Below are 6,592 nucleotides of genomic sequence, written 5' to 3'. Positions count from 1 at the left end.
AACGAAACCAATAAATTTTATATATACATACATATATAGAGAGGGTGGGGGGAGTAATTGAGATTACGAGGGATTGGCTCATGCAATTATGAAGGCTGAGAAGTACACAATCTGCTGTCTGCAAGCTGGGGGCCCAGGAAAGCCAGTGGTCCAGTCCAAGCCTGAAGGCCCAAAAGCAAGAGAGCCAATGACATAAGGCCCAGTCTGAGTCCAGAGACCCAAGAACCAGGAATGCTGATGTCCAAGGACAGGAGAAGGTGGTTGGCCCAGCTCGAGCAGAGAACACATTTACCTTCCACTGTCTTTTTGCTCTATTCAGGCCCTCAACAGATTGGATGATGCCCACTCCACTCACATTGATGAAAGTGATCTTCTTTGCTCAGTCTACTGATTCAAATGCTAACCTCTTCCAGAAACATCCTCCCAGACACACCCAGAAATAATACTTAATAGCTACCTGGGCATCCATTAGCCCCGTCAAGATGACACATTAAAATTCACCATCACAAATACCTTCCTAAATTTAGGGATTTCCAACTTCATGAGTCAGCACCTCCCCAAGTTGACTCCAAGAACTTGCTTCCCCAGTGTCTCTTACAGCTGGGATGTACGTAAGGGGTCCAGACTTCATCGATCATATGTGGTGTCTATGCCAAGCAGCAGTGACTCTGGGTCTCCCATAGAGCAAACCTGCAATATAATTTTGGGAATGGTTGATGACTGTGTGGCTTCCAAGTTTGATTCTTAAACCTTTCCAGAAATTATTTGACCCACTTATATCCAGGGCTACATATGGATGGTGCAGGTGTACACTGCACAACTTCACAGGGGCACTTTTCACATTCATAGTCAATACATATTGGTTATAACATTTGGAATTCCACTTCAACTGGGGAGTGATGTTTCTGAGGAATGGTTGGCTTTTCCATTTGCACTTTGAGCTAGTAGTGGGGCAAATAATACCCTTAATATATACTTTTTCTGTTTATTCTTTATTATTATTATTATTATAATAAATAGGGTCTCATTCTGCCACCCAGGCTGGAGTGCAGTGGTGCCATCAGAGCTCACTGCAACCTCAACCTCCCAGGTTCAAGCAATTCTTCTGCCTCAGCCTCCCGAGTAGCTGGGACCACAGGTGTGCACCACCACGCCCAACTAATTTTTTTTTATTCTTTGTAGAGACAGGGTATAATTATGTTGCCCAGGCTGATTTTGAACTCCTGGGCTCAAGCGATCCTCCCACCACAGTTTGCCAAAATGCTAGGATTACACATGTGAGCCACCACGCTTAGCATCTTTTTCGGCTTATTCTAGCAGGAATAGGTTCCGTTCGCACCAACAATGAGGATATATTAATCTTGTGATATTTTCCTATTGCATACCACTGGGGGGCACTGTTTTAAAGAGCTCAAAATAAAAATCTCAGCTCCTAGGTGAATGTCCCTACACATTCGTTGTCAATAACTCAGACAATTTCAGATGCTGGTGTATGAAAGTCATGCCATCTTGAATGACATAGAAATTGTCTGATAAGTTTGTATCTCCAGTGTTCACACTGCAAGACAGTTGTCTTACATCCGACGTCCAAAGATTGTAAAATAAAATAAAGGTAGCTCTTCCAACAGAGGAATTCAGGTGGCTGCAGGGTCTTCTTGCATGTCACCAACTCAACTGGCTGCTGGCCCAGATGGTAACTTTGCTTTCAGGTGGTTACATGGGAATACTGCAAAAGCTATGTTTCTCTACCACTGCATATTATCTTATACTACTTGGTCAAGATAAAGACTAGAATAATTTTTTGATAACCTAAAGACTTAGGTCATTAAAAAACCAAACAAAGGTTTTTTGAACTATTCAAAAATTTAAGAAATACAATAAAGATTTATATATACACTTTACATTGCTTTTAGAATTTTATTATTTTAAAATAGGTAATACATGTACTCGGTCTAAACTTTGAAAAAAGAAACCAACCAAATGTTAGGATTACTTTCAACTTTGCATCACTTCTTACAAGCAATACATTCAACATGTTGGGAGAATTATTTTTCTCACAACTAAGATTTCAGCAGTAGAATAAGACTTGCAAGCTACTTAAGGAAGCACTTTTCTCCTGCTTTGCTGCCCTTAATGTGTGGATTTTGTTCCCAAGGCTGCTGGAACTCCAAGTATCATGTTGGCATTCCAGGATGAAGGAAGAGGGAAGGCCAAAGGCCAAAGAGCAAAGGACCAAAAGAGGTTTGCTGCTGACATCTCATGGCCATGCCTGGCCACAAGGGAGTCTTGGAAGGTAAGTTTTTAGCTTCTTTGATCCACAGTGAAGAAGGCAAAGGAAAACATGGATTGGAATGGGAGTTGACAGCTAACCTGTGGCATATATTACAGTATACAGTAAAAAGGAACTATCCCAACCACGCTTGCCAATGACACCACTGTTGCCAATGTCTTGCATGTGCATAGACTTGTAGGTGTAAACATTGAAAAATACGTGTGCAGACATCCACTGTTCTATTGAAGGAAGACATATGTTTCCAACTTTAGACCAAAAAAACCTACCCCCAAACAAGTTGAAAAGGCCTTCGATTCCATGGATGCATTGGAGAAAATGTTGTCAAAAGATGTCCCAAGGCTTCTTAAATCTGATAAATGACAGACCATGTACTTGGAGAAAAAATTTGTTTTGTTTTATTTTCAAAACTATCTCAGTCCCAAAGTGGAAGTCTTTTCCAGAAAGTATAGAACTCTTTACCTATGTTTTTTGCAACTTACCCACCTGAAAAAAAGTTATGAAAAATGAATATGTTCAATAGCCTACAAGTTGTATTGCCATCTTTGTTTCTTAATTGCCACAGGGATTAAGATAGTACAAATTATGGATTGGTACTATACACTAATATTTATGCTATTAAATATATATTTCTAGACTGGGTGTGGTAGCTCATGCCTGTAATCCCAGGACTTTGGGAGGTGGGAGGATCGCTTGAGCCCAGCAGTTCAAGACCAGCCTGGGCAACATAGTGAGACTCCATCTTTATGAAAAATTTTTTAAAAATTAGCCGGATGTGGTGGCACACACCTGTGGTCCCAACTACTCGGGAGACTGAGGTAGGAGGACTGCTTCAGCTCAGGAGGTTGAGGCTACAGTAAGCCATGATTGTAGCACTGCACTCTAGCCTGGGCAACAGAGTGAGACCCTGTCTCAATCTATCAGTCAGTCAATGTTTCTGTGAATAAGCAGAAAACATGGAAACTAAATCTAAACTCTTCTGTTTTAAGGCCTGTGCCTATTTTTAATATGAAATTCTTAGCTATATGAGAGTAGCCTGCGAGTGAGATGAGGTTGAAGGCAAAGTTTGGCTTGCTCTAAAAAAAGAAGAAAAAAAAAACACTATTTCTGAAACATAGCAAGCACATTTCATCATTGCCAGTAAGTTCTGAAGAGGGCTATTAATGACCTACTATTATTAACTAACATTTACAACTTAAGACATACTTCTATTCAAAATAGTAGAATCAATATTTGAAAGAGCAACTCATAACACTTTTGCTTCCTTTAATAAAAGATTGGTTTTAATTTTTATTGTTTCATTTTAGAAGTACAAGCATGAGCATTAAGTTTCACTGGTAAATAAAAATATAATTATCAAGTCAGCCAATTCACTGTAATGTCTTCCCCAGATTCTCTGAAACCATATTGTAAATTAGGTTTTTCAAATGTTTTACCACAATTCACTATAACAACTACATTTTATATTATGAGCCAATTACTGCACAAATACATAATACATATATACAACAGAAACGAGTTTTATAAAGCAATATTGACAACATATGTGATGCACTCTAATGATTCCTATTTTTTTCAACTCCATTCATTTCTATTTCATTTTCTTAAAAATCTGGCTATAAACATCTAAATAGAATTCATGATTCACTAATGTTTGAAAACCCCTGTATTAAATAGATTTTTTTTCTGCTGCTTCTGCCCTTTCAATCTATTACAAGTGTCCAGTTTGTTGCTTCAGTGGGCCTTACTCACTTTGTAATTATTTAATATGTATTAAATGCATTTATTCCATCAGACTGCACTAGAGTGTAGGCTCCAGGAGGGCAGAGGCAATGCTTGCATTGTTTGCTACTAAATTCCAAGAAATTCTACCTTACCACATGCAGGTTCACAACCTGTGTTAGGACTGAGACTTCAGGAAATGGGAGATCATAGAACAGAGCTGATATTCAGCCTTTCCTTGGCAGACTAGTCAACAGGCATGATAGATTGTTTGTAGGAAGAGAAACAGCTTGGCACTACTTTTTCCAGGAATCGAGTGGTGGCGAGGAAAGGCTTTGGTCTGTTTCGCTTCACTGACCGACGACAGACTGCCCTGTGCTGGGCATTGGCTCCACAGACCATCTCTTCCTTGGCCTTCTCCAGCAGTGGAGTGAGATCCTGCTCCAACACCAGGCTCCTTCTAGGGAAGGAGTTCGGGGGAGACGCAGCCTCAAGTGTAATGTCTGTTTCAGCACATTGGCATCTGAGCATCTGTGGAAATTAAAACTATTTAACCAAGGCTAGAAAGTAATAAGAGTTGCTTTAAAAAAAAAAAAATTCACTGTAATATTGCTATAATGTTTCTTACAATTCTAAAAAACTATTTATTAGTCAACTTTGGCTAGGTTATGCTATGGTAACAAATGGCCTCACATCTCATGTTCTTATAACGAATCTTTTTTTTTTTTTTTTTTGAGACGGAGTCTAGCTCTGTTGCCCAGTCTGGAGTGCAGTGGTGCCATCTTGGCTCACTGCAAGCTCTGCCTCTCCGGTTCACGCCATTCTCCTGCCTCAGCCTCCTGAGTATCTGGTACTACAGGAGCCCGCCACCATGCCTGGCTAATTTTTTGGTATTTTTAGTAGAGATGGGGTTTCAACGTGTTAGCCAGGATGGTCTCAATCTCCTGACCTCGTGATCTGCCCATCTCGGCCTCCCAAAGTGAGGAGCGAGCCACTGGCGCCCAGCCAAGAACCTTTATTGCTTGCTGTGTTATGTGTCCTGCATAGGTTGGCTGCAGCTCTCCTCCATGGCTTCTTCATTCAGGCACCCAGACACAGGAGCAGGTCCAATCTGGAATGTGCTGCTCTTGAGGCAAAGGAAGGAAAAAAGATGGTGGAATCATGCATCTGCAAGAATGTGGCAAATCAATTTCACTCACGTTATTGGCTGAAGCAAGTCACGTGGCCAAGCCTGATGGCAGCAGTTGGGGAATATTAATATCAACTTTTTGCTGGAGAAACGGCAAATATTTTGGAAACTATAACAGGATCTGGCACAATTTACTTAGACATTGCTTATGATGGGCATAGATGGGTGCCCTCAGAGGGCCCTTCTCTTAGAAGATTCAAGAACCCTTCGTCTCTCATTCCAGGTTGGCTTCTCCTCAAGAGGCTACTCGTGCTGGCTGATCGAATCCTAACCACTTTCAAACAGTTTTTCAGCTTCGTAAGTAGATAGCCTTGGTGGAGCAATTTCTTTGTTCTTGTTGACTGGTGTCCTGCCAGTAGGGAAACCGTGCTAGCTCTCAGTTCAGGCCACATGGGAAGCATGGTTGGAATCTGCTTCCAACAAGTTGTCACTCCCAGGAGTCATGCCCTTTCTTGACTTCGGGTTGTGCAGAGCCTGGCTCTAAAATCTCCCAGGACACACACAAGGCCATGGATCCCAAGATATATTTTTTTTCCACATCCTGGACTTACTAATTTATGACAAAACATGCAGTTGTGCTATTTACAGAAACCTCCAATGGAAGCCTTTTCATATCTCTCAGAGGTTCAGTTTGTCCAACCCTGGGTGCAAAGGAAACAAAGGGGAAGGAGGCCTGTAGTCCCCATGCCCTGATGCAGTGGTCCTACAACTGAACTGTGAGAATCACCCGGGAGGCCTTATCAAAGACAGATTCCTGGGGCCCCACCCTATATGTCCTGAATCAGATGGTTGGGTTCTGGACCCACGAATTTCCAGTTTCTGGAGGTGTATTAGTCTGTTCTCATGCTGCTAATAAAGACATACCTGAGTGAGACTGGGCAATTTATAAAGAAAAGAGGTTCAATGGACTCACAGTTCCACATGGCTGGGGAGCCCTCACAATCATGGCAGAAGCTAAAAGAGAAGCAAAGGCACATCTTACATGGTAGCAGGCAAGAAAGCTTATGCAGGGGAGCTCCAATTTATAAAACCATCAGATCTCATGAGACTTACTCACTACAAGAACAGTATGGGGGAAACCACTCCCATGACTCAGTTGTCTCTGACTGGCCCCAACCTCAACACATGGGGATTATTACAATTCAAGGTAAGATTTGGGTGGGGACACAGCCAAACCATATCATTCCACCCCTGGCCCCTCCCAAATCTCATGTACTCATATTTCAAAACCAATCATGCCTTCCCAACAGTCCCCTAAAGTTTTAACTCATTTCAGCATTAACTCAAAAGTCCACAGTCCAAAGTCTCATCTGAAAGAAGGTAAGTCGGCCGGGCGCGGTGGCTCAAGCCTGTAATCCCCCAGCACTCTGGGAGGCCGAGACGGGCGGATC

The 6,592-nt window shown here is 41.8% G+C and overlaps 1 long non-coding RNA gene across 1 annotated transcript; it reads right to left on the bottom strand.

The window, feature by feature from the left end:
- Window positions 1–3,551: 3,551 nt before the first annotated feature.
- On the bottom strand, window positions 3,552–6,372 carry LOC126933909 (uncharacterized). The gene is made up of 2 exons (XR_007718765.1): window positions 5,026–6,372; window positions 3,552–4,543 (listed from the first exon to the last, which is right to left on the bottom strand). It is a non-coding gene; the product is annotated as an uncharacterized LOC126933909 (long non-coding RNA).
- Between the last annotated feature and the right edge of the window lie 220 nt (window positions 6,373–6,592).

This window comes from Macaca thibetana, chromosome 13 (assembly GCF_024542745.1).
Source record: "Macaca thibetana thibetana isolate TM-01 chromosome 13, ASM2454274v1, whole genome shotgun sequence".
In the NCBI taxonomy this organism is placed as follows: Eukaryota; Metazoa; Chordata; class Mammalia; order Primates; family Cercopithecidae; genus Macaca; species Macaca thibetana.
This window is presented reverse-complemented; position numbering and strand designations above follow the sequence as displayed.